Source organism: Mirounga leonina, unplaced genomic scaffold (genome assembly GCF_011800145.1).
Source record: "Mirounga leonina isolate KUSES-001 unplaced genomic scaffold, KU_Mleo_1.0 Mir_200, whole genome shotgun sequence".
In the NCBI taxonomy this organism is placed as follows: domain Eukaryota; kingdom Metazoa; phylum Chordata; class Mammalia; order Carnivora; family Phocidae; genus Mirounga; species Mirounga leonina.
Window position 1 is genome coordinate 10,429,182 of NW_023270503.1, and position 17,159 is coordinate 10,446,340.

The 17,159-nt window shown below is 38.7% G+C and overlaps 1 pseudogene; it reads right to left on the bottom strand.

The window, feature by feature from the left end:
• Window positions 1-4,870: 4,870 nt before the first annotated feature.
• On the bottom strand, window positions 4,871-5,622 carry LOC118025025 (annotated as a pseudogene).
• Between the last annotated feature and the right edge of the window lie 11,537 nt (window positions 5,623-17,159).

The window sequence follows — 17,159 nt, forward strand, 5'->3', positions numbered from 1 at the left end:
CTGGTAATCATCAGTTTCTTCTCTATAGTTAAGAGTCTGTTTCTTGATTTGTCTCTCCCTCTCTTTTTTTTTCCCCCTTTGCTTGTTTGTTTTGTTTCTTAAATTCCACATATGAGGGAAATCATTTGGTACTCTGACTGACTTATTTTACTTAGCATTATATTCTCTAGCTCCATCCATGTTGTTGCAAATGTCAAGATTTCATTCTTTTTTATGGCTGAATAATATTATATATATATATGTATATATACATATATATATATATCCCATCGTCTTTATCCATTCTCCATTCATCTATCGATGTACAGTTGAGCTGCTCCCATACTTTGGCTATTGTAAATAATGCTCCTATAAACATAGAGGTGTATGTATCTCTTTGAATTAATGTTTTTATATTTGGGGGATAAATAGTAGTGTGATTACAGGATTTTAGGGTAGGTGATTCTATTTTAATTTTTTGAGGAACCCCCATACTACTTTCCACAGTGGCTGCACCAATTTGCATTCCCACCACCAACAGTACACGAGGGTTCCTTTTCTCCACATCCTCACCAACACTCATTTCTTGTGTTTTTGATTTTAGCCATTCTGATAGGTGTGAGGTGATATCTCACTGTGGTTTTGATTTGCATTTCCCTGATGATGAGTGATGTTGAACATCTTTTCAAGTGTCTGTTGGCCTTCTGGATATCTTTTTTTCTTTTTTTAAGATTATTTATTTATTTATTTATTTGAGAGAGAGAAAGAGAGAGAGAGCACATGAGAGGGGGGAGGGTCAGAGGGAGAAGCAGACTCCCTGCCGAGCAGGGAGCCTGATGTGGGACTCGATCCAGGGACTCCAGGATCATGACCTGAGCCGAAGGCAGTTGCTTAACCGACTGACCCACCCAGGCACCCGGCCCTCTGGATATCTTTGGAGAAATGTCTGTTCATGTCTTCTGCCCATTTTTTAATTGGATTATTTGTTTTGGGGGTGTTGAGTTGTATAAGTTCTTTATGTATTTTAGATACTGATCTTTTATTGGATATGTCATTTGCAAATATCTTTTCCTATTCCATAGGTTGCCCTTTAGTTTTGTTGATTGTTTCCTTCACTGTGCAGAAATTTTTATTTTGATGTAGTCCAAGTAGTTTATTTTTGCTTTTATTTCCCTTGCCTCAGGAGACATATCTAGAAAAAGGTTGCTACGGTCAATATCAGAGACATTACTGCCTGTGCTCTCTTCTAGGATTTTTATGGTTTCAGGTCTTACATGTAGGTCTTTAATCCATTTTGAGTTTATTTTTGTGCATGGTGTAAGAGAGTGGTCTAGTTCCATTCTTTTGCATGTAGCTGATCAGTTTTCCCAGCACCATTTGTTGAAGAGACTGTCTTTTCCCATTGGGTATTCTTTCCTGCTTTGTCAAAGATTAATTGATCGTATAATTGTGGGTTTATTTCTGGGTTTTCTATTTCATTCCATTGATCTATGTGTCTATTTTTGTGCCAGTACCATACTGTTCTGATTACTACAGCTTTGTAATATAACTTGAAATCTGGAATTGTGATACCTCTGGCTTTGCTTTTCTTTTTCAAAATTGCTTTGGCTATTCAGGGTCTTTTGTGGTTCCATACAAATTTTAGGATTGTTTGTTCTAGTTCTGTGGAAAAATGCTATTGGTATTTTGATAGGGATTGCATTAAATCTGTAGATTGCTTTGGGTAGTATAGACATTTTAACAATATGTGTTCTTCCACTCCATTAGCATGGAATAGCTTTCCATTTCTTTGTGTCATCTTCAGTTTTTTTTTCACCAATGTTTTATAGTTTTCAGAATACAGGTCTTTCACCTCTTTGGTTAGGTTTATACCTAGGTATCTTATTATTTTTGGTGCAGATGTAAATGGGATTGTTTTCTTAATTTCTCTTTCTGCTGCTTCATTATTAGTATACAGGAATGCAACAGATTTCTGTACATTGATTTTATAGCCTATGACTTTACTGATTTCACTTATCACTTCTAGTAGCTTTTTGGTGGGTTTTCTATGTATAGTATGTCATCTGCACATAGTGAAAATTTTACTTCTTCCTTTCCAATTTGGATGCCTTTGATTTCTTTTTGTTGTCTGTTTGCTGTGGCTAGGACTTCCAGTACCGTGTTGAATAAAAGTGGTGAGAGTGGACATCCTTGTCTTGTTCCTCTTCTTAGGGGGAAAGCTCTCAGTTTTTCCCCATTGAGTGTGATATTTATTGGGGCTTTTCATATATGGCCTTTATTAGAAACATAGAATATTTTTAAATTTTAAGGGCATCACAGTGATACTCAACATCTGTTAGAAATTATGTGAACTTCTGGGGAGGTGCCTGGGTGGTGCAGTCGGATGGAGGTCCAACTCTTGGCTTTGGTTCAGGTTCTGATCTTGGGATTGTGAGATTGAGCCCCACGTTGGGCTCTGTGCTCAGCACAGAGTCTGCTTAAGACTCTCTCTCCCCTGCCCCTGCTCTCTCTCTCTCAAATAAATGAATAAAAATTTTTAAAGATTTTATTTATTTGACAGAGACAGAGAGAGAAAGAGAGCACAAGCAGGGGGGCAGCTGGCAGAGGGAGAGGGAGAAGCAGGCTTCCCATTGAGCAGGGAGCCCGATGTAGGGCTCGATCCCAGGACCCTGGGATCATGACCTGAGCCGAAGACAGATGCTTCATTGACTGAGCCACCCAGGGTGCCCCAATAAATAAATCTTAAAAAAAAAGAAAAGAAAAGAAATTATGTGAGCTTCTTTTTTAAAAAAAAAAAGAAAGTTAAAAAAAGGGGTGCCCAGCTGGCTCAGTCGATAGAGCATGTGACTCCTGATCTCGGGGTTATAAATTCAAGCCCCATGTTGGGTGTAGAGATTACTTAAAAATAAAATCTTTAAAAAAAAAAGAAATTATGTGATCTTCTTGTATGAGGTAGATCATGGTTTTGATGATGTCATATCTTTGCAAAGCTGGGTTTCCTGCAGTTGCTCTGATGAAATCAAGTACTGCATGAATATCAGTATGGAGCAGGAAATGAGTGTGGCAGCATCTAATCTGAGCTTTTTTTTTTTTTTTTTTAAAGATTTTATTTATGGGCGCCTGGGTGGCCCAGTTGGTTAAGCGACTGCCTTCGGCTCAGGTCATGATCCTGGAGTCCCGGGATCGAGTCCCGCATCGGGCTCCCTGCTCAGCGGGGAGTCTGCTTCTCCCTCTGACCCTCCCCCCTCTCATGTACTCGCTCTCTCTCATTCTCTCTCTCTCAAATAAATAAATAAAATCTTTTAAAAAACAATAAATAAAGATTTTATTTATTTATTTGACAGAGAGAGACACAGCGAGAGAGGGAACACAAGCAGGGGGAGTGGGAGAGGGAGAAGCAGGCTCCCCGCAGAGCAGGGACTCGATCCCAGGACTGTGGGATCATGACCTGAGCTGAAGGCAGTCGCTTAACCAACTGAGCCACCCAGGCGCCCTAATCTGAGCTTTAAAGTTGTGCAGCACCCAACAGGCTCACATATCCAATTAGCAAGTAATTTGATTATTTAAAAATGAAATAAGAATACTATTTGCTCTTTCAGTTTCTATTTTTAATGGCTACTAAATTGTGAAATCATAAATATATGTTAAGATCTTTGGATCTAACAGGGCACCTGAGTTGCTCAGTTGGTTGACCATCCAACTCTTGATTTCAGCTTAGGATGATCTCAGGGTCCTGAGATCAAGGTCCTGAGCCTGCATCGGGCTCCTCGCTGAGCGTGGAGCCTGGTTAAGATTCTCTCTGCCTCTCCCTCTACCCCTTCTCCTGCTCACACATGCTCTCTCTCTCTCCAAAAAAAAAAAAAAAATGGTATTTGGATCTAACAACTTAATGAATGGAATTATTAAGTATTTCTTTTGGTGTGCGTTACCATGAAAAAATTAGTAAGACAATAAGACCACAGTTAATCAAGAAAGTTTGAGAACCTTGGTTTTCTCAATTGTAAACTGAGTCTAATAATAGTGTCTACTACACAGGGTTGCAGTGAGATTAAATGGATTAATATATGAACAATATTTAGAATAGTATCTGATGGGGGTGCCAGGCTGGCTCAGTTGGTGGAGCATGCAACTCTTGATCTCAGGGTCACGAGTCCAAACCCCACATTGGATGTAGAGATTACTTAAAAAAATAAAATCTTAAAAAAAAAAAAGAATAGTATCTGGCAAGTTGTCACGAGAGTAGTATTATCACCTCATTACCAGGTTACCAGGATGGGTTCTTTTTTTTTTTTTTTTTTTTAGTTCACATTTTCTCATTTATTATCAGCACTTAAAAACAAGGAGGCTTGGGGCGCCTGGGTGGCTCAGTCGTTAAGTGTCTGCCTTTGGCTCAGGTCATGATCTCAGGGTCCTGGGATCAAGCCCCGCATCGGGCTCCCTGCTTGGTGGGGAGTCTGATTCTTCTTTTCCCTCTGACCCTCCGCCTGCTTGTGCTCTCTCTCTCTCTCTCAAATAAATAAAATCTTAAAAAAAAAAAAGAAAAACAAAAAACAAGGAGGCTTAAAACAAACAAAAACAACAAGGAGGCTTAATAAAAACAAGCAGAGAAACTGTTTTCTGTTCTCTCTCAAACCCACAAGACATAATGAATAAGGCGCAATGGGTCACTCATCCCAACAAGTCTCGGATCACTCAGGCAGGCAGCCCTACACAAAGCATAATGATGAAGAGTATAACCAGAAGCCACAAGTATGTTTTTCTGTCACCTTTTCTTAGGTTATCAATGCATTTCAAGAATCTCTTGATTTCTTTGCAATGATTCAAAATCCCTAGAAGACAAATGGCCATTTGCATCAAGAATGAGCTCCATGTGCCAAGCTTCCACACCATGTCACTTTTTTGTTTTTTCAGCCTCAGAGCTTGCCAATGCAAGAACCTTGTCTCCAGAGCCAAGGTCTGTAGAGACTTTCTCAAACTGGCTGAGTAGAGCACCTGCATCTGCTGACAAGAAGGTCTTGTTATCTGCAGTTAGCTTCTCTCCAAGTGTCCTGAGAACTGTTAGTTATCTCCACTTTCTATTGAGTGTAGAGGACTCTTTCCAGCTTTCCCACCATGAGATCTCTATCCATCTTTACTAACCTTGTCTGAAGCTGACATGGTTGTTTCTTTGCAAGTTATCTGATGACCTCTGGGGTTTGAAAGGCCTGGCTGATAGCTGCCTGGTTAGCCCAGTTACATTCAACTTAGCTCATCTACCAAAGTCATATTTCTGGGCATAATTTTCTTCAGTGAATCAGTAAATTCACTTAGTTGCTCCAGAGTTTCCTTTTGTGGTTTCTTCATAGTCATCTGTATCAAGTTCCTCTCTGCATTCCTCCAAATCTTGTAATTGCTGCATTACTCTGTCTAACCGTTCTTCTAAATTCTGCTTTAATTTGCTTGTCTCTGTCTTTCCTCTGGAAGCCATTTTGATCTCTTGTCTCTTAGTACTTTGAACTCTGCGGTGTTGACTGGTCCCGAAGTGCATAAACCCTCAACTATTGAAGTTTCAAGTGTCATAAACCTGAGGAAACTAAAACTCTTCATCAGGACTACAAGAATCTCAAAGTTCAAACCACTTGGAGGTGCAGTTGGCTTCTCAGGCCCTCAGTGTCCTCTCTCCCCAGGACAGTTCTTTTCAATGATCTTATACTTCTTTCTTTTTTTTTTTTTAAAGATTTTATTTATTGATTTGAGAGAGAGAGAGAATGAGAGACAGAGAGCACGAGAGGGAAGAGGGCAGAGGGAGAAGCAGACCCCCTGCCGAGCAGGGAGCCCGATGCGGGACTCGATCCCGGGACTCCAGGATCATGACCTGAGCCGAAGGCAGTCGCTCAACCAACTGAGCCACCCAGGCGCCCAATCTTATACTTATTTCTATGTAATAGAAAAAAAACAGTTTTGGAGTATGTCTATGCATCAGTCACGTTAAGACTTTGTAACTGCCATAATAATCATAAATTTCTATTTAAATTTACTATCTGGGAAGAGAACAGAAATTACTCCATTTCTTTATTGTTTGATTTATTTGATTTTTAGGTCTCCTGGGATTGAAATCTTCATCCAACTGTTTATTTAACAACTAGAAACAGAATTTGTCCCTGGTACCTAACAGGGAGTTTTAAAAATTGCTATCAAAAACTCTTTTCCAACAGGCTTACATCTTTTCAACAAAATATTTTTAGGGATGCCTGGCTGGCTCAATTAGTAGAGCATGCAACTCTTGATCTTGGGGCTGTAATTTTGAGCCCCACATTAGGTGTAGCGAGAGGCTACTTAAAAAAAATAAAATCTTAAAAAAAAAACCAAAACAATATTTTTTTAACATTTGTTCAAGGAAACATCTAATAAGGTTTTTGACCTCCCACCACTCCCTTCTCCCCAAATGATGGCTTCCCATAAGCTATTCTGCTAAGGAGGCAGGCAGAATCAACTCACTATACATTGATGACAGTTTTGTCTTGCTGTAGCTTAGGAAATTCCTTGGAAGTGCTTTAATTACCATTTCTTTTTAATTTTATATAATTCCAAACTTACAGAAAAGTTGTAAAAACAGACAAAAATATTCCTGTATACCTCTCACCAAGATTTCCCATTCATATTTTACCACTATAAAATTTACTACTTTTCTCTTTGTAATTAATAAATATCTTATGAGAACATATGTTGTGACTATGTAAATATCCTGTTTCTCATCCATCATTCCTTCTACATTTATTAGCTGACATTCTACTGTAAAGGCTTATTTTCCCTTGTCCCACATTTCTAATTTATTTATGTGTTTACATATTTTTATTTTATTCCATGGGTTATAATACATAACTATCATTTTTTATTTTGATGCTTAATTGTCCCAGATTTGGCTGGTAGGAGACCTTTCAGTATGGCTCTTTATCATTTGGACAGGTCCCACCATCCTTTGAGCACTTTCTAACTTAGTAGCTTACTATGAGGCATCATATGAGGTTCATCTTATTCTTTCCCAGCTCTAGCTCTGGAACCAGCCAATTCTCCAAGGAGCCCTGGTTCCTTTCATAGCAAATGGAATTTAGAAACCATGTTCTGGGTGCTAGGTGTGCTTATTGCTCCTGGGGTATCATTGCTTCAGAGCTTTCTCAGTGGACAGAGCTAAAAAATTATATACATATATACACACATCCATATCTATCTATATTAAAAGCCATGAGTTCATACTGTCTTGTCCAACTCTAATCCAGTACTATAGGATATATTCTTTTTTATTGTTATGTTAATCACCATACATTACATCATTAGTTCTCCCCTCTAGAACCCTCAGTTTGTTTTTCAGAGTCCATCGTCTCTCATGGTTCATCTCCCCCTCCGATTCCCCCCCTTCATTCTTCCCCTCCTGTTATCTTCTTCTTTATTTTTTTTTCTTAACATATATTGCATTATTTGTTTCGGAGGTACAGATATATGATTCAACAGTCTTGCACAATTCACAGCACTCACCATAGCACATACCCTCCCCAGTGTCTATCACCCAGCCATCCCATCCCTCCCACCCCAACTCCCACTCCAGCAACCCTCAGTTTGTTTCCTGAGATTAAGAATTCCTCATATCAGTGAGGTCATATGATACATGTCTTTCTCTGATTGACTTATTTCGCTCAGCATAACACCCTCCAGTTCCATCCACGTCATTGCAAATGGCAAGATCTCATTCCTTTTGATGGCTGCATACTATTCCATCGTATATATATACCACATCTTCTTTATCCATTCATCTGTCGATGGACATCTTGGCTCTTTCCACAGTTTGGCTATTGTGGACATTGCTGCTGTAAACATCGGGGTGCATGTACCCCTTCGGATCCCTACATTTGTATCTTTGGGGTAAATACCCAGTAGTGCAATTGCTGGATCATATGGTAGCTTATAGGATATATTCTACTCTTCTCTCTTCCCCTATTTGTAACTCTTTTCTCTCAGTAAGAAATTTGAATCCCATTGTCCATAATATTTTTACTTATTTACCCAATCCCAGAATACACAGAAAGTAGTTTTAGAATTGCTACCAAAAACAAACAAAACAAAGACAAAAGCCAACCACTGTCGGTTTTATAGTTCATTTTTTCTTTAGTCTGAGAGTATATAGTTTTTAAAAAATTATATTCTCAAGTTATTTGGCTTGAGTTAGTTTCCCTTCCCTCCCACCACACCTGCATTTCAGTGTGATTATATAATTCATTTGAAACTTAGGTTGATTTGTTCATATTCCATTATTAGGATTTTCCCCTATTTGTGTGTGTATATGTGTTGTTTTTTTTTTAAATATATGAATCATTAACATGGCTCTAAAAGATAGAACCATACAAAAAGTAATATTCAGGGGGCACCTGGGTCGCTCAGTCTGTTAAACATCTGCCTTCAGCTTACGTCATGATCCCAGGGTCCTGGAATCAAGTCCCGCATCGGGCTCCTTGCTCATCGAGGAGTCTACTTCTCCCTCTGCCTGCCGCTCCCCCTGCTTGTGCTCTCTCTCTCTCTGTCAAATAAATAAATGAAATCTTTTTTAAGAATGTTTAAAAAAAGGGAGGTGGGGGGATGAGTTAGCCCGGTGATGGGTATTAAGGAGGGCACGTATTGCACGGAGCACTGGGTGTTATACGCAAACAATGAATCATGGAACACTACATCAAAACACTATTGATGTAATGTATGGTGACTAACATAGCATAATAAAATAAAATTAATTAAAAAAAAGATGCTGAATGAAAAAAAGGTCTAAAAAAAAAAACCCAAAAAGTAATATTCAGGAGAAATGTCACTTTCCATCTTCTGCTCAATACCCAACCCCCCGTCACACTTCCAAACACATTCCCACCCACCTCCTATAAATAACCAATCTTGTTAGTCTCTGGTTTATCTTTCCTGTTTTCCTTTTTGGTCAAAAAGCAAGCACATGCATATTTTCTCACTTCCCTTCCCCCGCCCCCTTTTTTTCTTACACAAAAGGTAGCTTTGTTCTTTGCTTTTCTCATTAAACAGTATATCCCTGGAAATCATTCCATATCAGTTTGCAGACATCTACCTCATTCTTTCTTAGAGATGTGTAGGTGCTCTATTACGTGCTTGCACCATAGTTCATTCAACCACTCTCTTCTACATGAGCATTTAGATGGTCTCCAATATTTTGCAAATACTAACAATGCAGCAATAATTGACCTTGTGCACATGTATTTCCATATTGTTGGAGGTGTATATTTAGGGTGAATTCTTAGAAGTAGGATTACTAGGCCAAAAGTAAAGACTTTTGAAGTTTTTAGATACCTAATAAGTTTTTAATGTAGAGATTTAAAGTCATTTTTGTGATAATGTTCATTATGTGTTTATCCATATAGGTATTTTTATTTTAGATTCTGGGCTACTAGGCTTTTATGCCTTTTAAGCAGCACAATTTTATCTTAATAAATGTGTTCTGGTGATTATAAGCAATTGAATGACAAAATTCTTCTTAAGTATTAGATTTTGTATGTGTGTGTTTAATTAGATTTTAGCACCAAGGGTAATGTCAAAAATAAGGAAGGAAAAAATCCCTGAGATCTGAAAAACGATAGGTATATAAGGATAGATCACATTCTATCTATGGGGATGACATAATATTTTTACATCATTAAGGAGGCGGGATTTCCTCCCCGAAGAGTTGATGATCTGAAGTCACTGGAAACGTGATGAATAGTGGGGGAGCGAGTTTGCTGGTGCTACAAGGCTGGTTAATTATACTGTAAATCATGCAAACACCGACATTTCAAACAAAAAGCTCTCCAGATGTCATTTCCTTCTCACTAAAAGAACAGTTCTTTTAAAAATAGGCAGATTGGTAATTATCTTAGGCTGAAAATATACAAAATGTGGACATTAATGCCTGGAGATGCAGAGAAGCTTTACGGCTTTGAAGTCTGTAAGGCATTTTAAAAATGCTTTATAAATATGGTTTGATACTCTTGATTAAGCATTGTAGAAGGAAGGACAACCAACTCCCACCTCTTTAGTCTACGGTCAGTATAATAATATTATTCTGGAGTTTTATTATTTATGTCTTTCTTTTGGGAGTCTTCCTTTATATAGAGTCTAGGATTCCCCAATAATTCTTTACCCCTTAGAAAGGTAAATGTTTCATTTGGAAACCTTTGTGGGATTTGAGCTTTCACAGATGAAGATCAAAGATAAAAATTAGTCCTCCACTCCACTGCTGACTGATGTCAACAAATCCTCCCTTGTCCCCCCTTTTCTTTTCCACTATAAAAGGAAAATTTCTCTATGGCACAAATATTGTTATTTTACCACATTTGCTTTATCATTTATACTTTGATGATTTTATTAACATAGTGTCCGCAAGGATTCTCCACTGTAAATTTATTGTTTTTCTCTTTGTAATTAATAAGTACCTTGTGGGATATACACGTGACTCTAAATATCCTCATGTTTCTCGTATGCAGGGAAGAGTTTCATGATGAGGCTTCAAATTCACAATAGGGGTCCTCACTATATCTTCTTAAATATGGTGTTATTGAGGGCGCCTGGGTGGCTCAGTTGGTTGGGCGACTGCCTTCGGCTCAGGTCATGATCCTGGAGTCCCAGGATCAAGTCCCGCATTGGGCTCCCTGCTCGGCAGGGAGTCTGCTTCTCCCTCTGACCCTCCTCCCTCTCATGCTCTCTGTCTCAAATAAATAAATAAAATCTTTTAAAAAAAATATGGTGTTATTGAAATTACCTCATGCCAAACATCTATACCCAAAGAAAACCACATTTCATTTGTTACTGCTTTAATCTTGGCATCACTAAGATGAAGCAATGCAGTGTTGCTTAAAGAGCTCAGGTTTGGGAATCACACAGATTGGGTTCAAAATGCAGCATGGCTGCATACTACCTATATAATTTCAGATGCAAGCTATTTAATGTCTTTGAGCCTCAGTTTCTTCTTCAGAAAAACAAGAATAATTATTAATCTCATAGGACTGTCGTGAGACTTCAATGAGCTCTTCTAATATGAAAAGTACCCAGAACTATGTGCAGCCAACAATAGGCACCAGTAAATGGTAGCTATTAAAAACTAATAATGTGAATATTATTTTCCTTAGTTTTAAGCCCTGATTGAATTTCTGTTTTCGATGGAGACATTCTGTATATTATAGACCTATATTATTGATCCAGCCTCAGGTCAGAGCTGATTTAAATTCAGAAAAGCAGGGCGCCTGGGTGGCTCAGTTGGTTAAGTAACTGCCTTCGGCCCAAGTCATGATCCTGGGGTCCAGGGATCGAGTCCCGCACTGCAGGGACTCCTGCTTGGCAGGGAGTTTTTTTAAATTAATACAAATGCATGCAAATTATTTATTCATATTAACTCCTTCTGACCCTCCCCCCTCTCATGTGCTCTCTTTCTCTCTCATTCTCTCTGTCTCAAATAAAATAAATAAAATCTTAAAAACAACAACAACAAAAACCAGAAAAGCAGGGGCGCCTGGGTGGCTTAGTCTGTTAAGCATCTGCCTTCAGCTCAGGTCATGATCACAGGGTCCTGGGGTCAGGCTCCCTGCTCAGTGGGGAGTCTCTTTCTACCTTTGTGCCCCTCTCCCCTAGCTCGTGCTTTCTCTCCCTCCCTCTCTCTCTCTCGATCACTCTCTCTCTCTCAAATAAATTCTTAAAACCAGAAAAGCATATCCTCCCCTGTAAATTCTCCCCAGGAAGTTTCACTGTGGGGTCTATGGACCTAGAGTTTATGCCAACTCTTTACTTCAATGTGGACCATCCACTTACAAGTTAGTAGTAACATGATTCCAGAACCCTTTATTCTGACAAGACTGGAGTGCCACCGTGAGGTCAGCTTTGGTCCTGGTGATATTTACTTGAATTCTGTCCTGATTACAAGAATATTTGAGTGGTTACATTTACATTGCATTATACTTATATTAAAGCCTGAAAAGTACACTCTGTTGACCCTTATTGGCAAAAAAAAAAAAAAAAGGTACAAAAAGTATAAAAATTTGGATTTCTTTCCCTTTCTTCCTTCCTTTTAACTAGGCTTCACACCCAGCTTGGGGCTTAAACTCACAACCCTGAGATCAAGAGGTCCATGCTCTACCAAGTGAGCCATCCAGGTGCACCCCCTTGATTTGGATCTTTAACCTACTATAGTACTGGTGAATCTTGAGAATTTGGAATTGAAAACTTAGCTCCAGGGACAGTGAGATTTTTCATCTAAGTGTGAGTGGCTGCTGATTTGTTATCTTTGTCCCATCACCCTCTCCCCAATTTTATTTTATTATTTTCCCCCCACCCCAACTTACATTTTAATTAAGCCCCTGAAGCTGTGATCTAGAAGTCTCTAGCTCCCTTTGCAAACAAATAATTCCCATTTCCAAATGACCATTAGGAACTCCACTCAGGTGTCCCACAGAAATCTCAAACTCAGCCTACTCAAAATTAAACTGATTACATTGTCCTTACACAAACCTAGCCCTCCAGTATTCTCCATCTCCATGAACAAAGCCATTCTCACCCAGTCACATAAGTTTGAGACATGGGAGTTATCTTAGCTTTCTCCCTCTCCCCATTTTCCTCCATCCAATCACTAAGGGAGTTCTAGCAGTGTTACTACCTTATTGTCCCTTAGTTCTGCTCTTTTAACCTCTTCCCTTTTGCTACTGCCTTTTCCCCTCGCTAGACTAACTACTGCACTTTTCTTCTGGTCTCTGACTTCAGACTTGCCTCCCTTCCATGTTGCTACTAGAGTGATCTTGTAAAATTAAAAACTGTTTATATCACTTGCTTAACATCCTTTAATGGCTGGATGCCTACAAGATCAAGTCAAAACTCCTTGGTATCCTATAAGGGGTATGGGGTCCAGTCCTTACCCACCATCCAACTCCATCTCTTGCTGCATTATCTGCTTCCACCTTTTTTTTTTAAATTAATACAAATGCATGCAAATTATTTATTCATATTAACTCCTTCATTATTAGAATTTATAACTTCATGTCAATAAGTAACTTATGTCATATATCTTTCCATCCAGAAATAAGGCAATTTAATATATTTTGTATCAATGGCAAAAAGATTTGTTGTTTGTTTTATTTTGGTCCCAACTATGAAATTTCTGTGAAGATGTAAGGAATGAAAGGACTCCTAGGGTAGCCCTACACTGAGGCTCATGGGATGAGGAATATTAGAAAGTAAGACGCTGATCACTTTCTTCTGTTTGGCAAACCACTAGATCTCTGCACTAAGCTTCTATATTTTTATTCCAGTATAATTAACATATGGTGTTATATTAGTTTCAGGTGTACAATATAATGATTCAACAACTTTATATGTTACGCAGTGCTCATTATGATAGTGTACTCTTCTCCCATTCACCTATTCACCCATCCCCCCACCCACTTCCCCTCTGGCAACCACCAGTTTGTTCTCTGTTAAGAGTCTGGTTTTTTGTTGTTGTTGTTTTTTAAGATTTTATTTATTTGTTTGTCAGAGAGAGAGAGAGGGAGCACAAGCAGGGGGAGCAGCAAGCAGAAGGAGAAGCAGGCTCCCTGCTGAGCAAGGAGTCCAGTGCGGGATTCAATCCCAGGACCCTGGGATCATGACCTGAGCCGAAGGCAGATGCTTAACGGACTGAGCCACCCAGGCATCCCAAGAGTCTGTTTTTATCCACTTCCAGCTTTGCTGAACCACTAGTAGATCCCCAAACACAACAGGTTTTTTTTCATACCACTTTGCATTTGTTGTTATATTCCCCTTACTTAAAATAGCTTTACCTGTCTTGTCTAATTTGTTGACATCTTATTTTTTAAGGGTATGCCAAATTTATCTCCCCTATAAACCTTTCCTAACTTTCCAGAAAGCCCATCCTATCCTGCCACCACAGAGTGACTACTCCCTTACCTGCTATAACTTACATGACTGTACGTATATAATCTTCTTGCTTTGTCTGAAAATAGCTCTCTACCCTTAGCAGACTTGAAGCTACTCGAGAGCAAGGACCGTGTCCAATCCTTCTGTGTATCCCTAGGCCCTAGTCCATGCCGAGCCCACTGAAAACAACAGCCACAAAGTTTGGGGTATGATAGGTGGAGAGTGGAGAAGAAAAAAAATATTTTCAGAAACATAATTTTAAGGCATGGAGTGACCCCTCTATTCATAAAAACAAGATATCCCAAGTAGCTCCCACTACAGTGCTATCCAGACTTTGTGTTCTCACTTGCTACAGTTGAGAAACCATGAGTGTCCACCAGTCAGACCATACTGGTTTTTGGAGAAATTCCAGTTATACAAAATATGATTCAATTTCCTTGCCACTTTTATTGACAGTGGTTCTAAATTGCTTTGTTTTGTTTTTTCCCCAAGAGGAAATGTTCCTTTAATGAGTCACCTGGACATTGTCAAGATCAGAATTGATAGAACTCTGATAGTTCCTATTTGACTTTATTTATTCAGCCCCAATTTATTACAAAGCACCAAGCAAAAGACATAGGTCCTTTCCTAAATCCGCAAGGTTGGCAATTTCAGGGATCTTTGTCTATTTTATTTCACCTCATTAACTCAACAAGATTTATTGGCCACTTACTATGAAACGGGCTCCATGCTAAGCAAACATAATATGAGAATAAGTGAGATACAGGCCCAATCCCCCAAAAAGCTTAAAGTCTTGTGTGGGACAGATGTGGAAGCATAATTACAACACAAAAGGAAAAGAGCTAAAATAAAGGTATTTACAAAGTGGCACGAGAACTCATGGAAAGAAGACAGACTATGTCAAAGAGGGGACATTCAGGGTAAGCTTCACAGAGGAGAGGAGATATAAAACTGAGTTTTGAATAATACAAGGAGTTTGCCAGGAAAAGGAGAGAGGCCATATCAAAAAGAAAGAAAAATATGTACAAAGGTTCTGAGTCAGAAGAAGCCAAGCCAAAACGAGATGATAAAATTAAAGCTTAGAGAGGATAACTTGTCCTAAGGTCACATAGCTGGTAAGTAAAAGGGGTGGGGGCTGGGGGAGTTGAACCCCAGCTGAAATTATTCATGGGAGTATGTCATATTTCTTGAGAGTAAGCAGAATCATTGCTCAGGGCCTGGCATACAAGTTACAGGAGCTCAGACTACACTCAGCAGAAAATGGGGAATTATGAGAGGTTTTTAAGCAGAGAAACAACATGGTCCCATTGGGCCTTCAGAAAGATAATTCTAGCAGTGATTTTTAAATATTAAAAGTAAATTTATTCATTAATTTTTTTGAGTAGTGCTATTATGAACATGCATGTACATGTACATATTTGAGTACCTGTTTGCAGTTACTTTAGGTATATATTTAGGGGTAAACTTCTGGGTCATATGGTAATTCTATGTTTAATGTTTGGAGGAACCAACAAATGTTTTTTCCACAGTGGCTGAATCATTTTTACATTTTTAAAACAAATACATTTAACAGAAGTACATATATTTTTAACACAGTGTATGAGAGTTCCTATTTCTCCATGTTCACTAATTTGGCAAATACATACCGATTACTTTAAATGTTCAAAATGTAGTGTGGGGCTATAAAGAGGAAAGAAATGGAACTAATATTTTAAGACATAATGAGGCCTGATGTCATCCACTTGATTAAATCATGACTATATAATCTAATTCATCAAATTCTTCACATCTCACAATTTAAAAAAAATTCTTGAAAATAATTGATACGCAGTGTTACATTAGTTTCAGGTATAAAACAGTGATTCTATAAGTTTATGTGTTATGTTGTGCTCACCACAAGTGTATCTACCATCTGTCACCATACAACATTATTACACTATCATTGACTATATTCCCTATGCTGTACCTTTTATTCCCATGACTTATTCATTCCATAACTGGAAGCCTGTATCTCCCACCCACCTTCATCCATTTTGCCCATCTCCCCATCCCCGCAGTGATTCTTAACCCTGACTTTAATTAGAATCACTTGAGAAGCTTTCAGAAATTATAGGCCTGCTACACTAAAACAGTTAAACCTGAATTTCTGGGACCCAGTTTTCTTTTGTTTTGTTTTGTTTTTCTTTTTTTTTTTTTTTAAGTAGGCTCCCAGCCCAGCGTGAAGCCCATTGTGGGGCTTGAACTCACCACTCTGAGATCAAGAGTCAGACATTCAACCAACTGAGGCACCCAGGTGCCCCATCTTTTTTGTTTTTTAAGTTCCTCGGAGGAGTCTAATGTGCAGTGAGGGTCAAGAACTACTCAACTAGGAGAATGGGCTGAAAGATAGAAAAGAACTAATGTTTATTAAGCACTACTTTTATGAGATTTTATTCCAAATGCTTTATTCAAAACTATAATTTCTATATATTAGCAAATGTATATATACGGTATCCTGACCTACTTCTACCATTTTGAGCCCTGTGTGGTGAACAATCATATTATTCCTAACCTTCAAGGTAGATATTATAATCCTATAATCCCTATTTTACCAATGAGGAAATTGAGGCACAGACCAGTGAAATAACTTGTCTAAGATTATCACATTAGGTAGATACAACTGGATTCACCCATAAGTCTTTCTTTCTTTCTTTTTTTTTTTTTTTTTAAGAAATACATTTTATTTATTTATTTGAGACAGAATGAGAGACAGAGAGCATGAGAGGGAGGAGGGTCAGAGGGAGAAGCAGACTCCCTGCCGAGCAGGGAGCCCGATGCGGGACTCGATCCAGGGACTCCAGGATCATGACCTGAGCCGAAGGCAGTCGCCCAACCAACTGAGCCACCCAGGCGCCCCCACCCATAAGTCTTTCTGATACTCCACACTCATGCTCTTTCCACTCTACACCATTGCCTATGAGCCTAGCTTAATTCTCAGAAGAATCCTGGAGTAAGTCTCAGGATCCTCATTTTACAGATGAGGAAATGAGTTCTAGACAGGTTAATTTGAATAGGTCACAGCTATTAGGTGGAGAGGCTGGGAGGTATTTAAATTTAGACTTGTTTAACACCAACTATATGCTTATGAAAGTAAAGTATATAGCACATATTCAACATTCAATACAATTCATTACTCTGAAAGAAGAGAGGCATGATGGATTATTAAAATAATCCAGAATATTATTCTTTTTTTAAAAGATTTATTTATTGGGACACCTGGGTGGCTC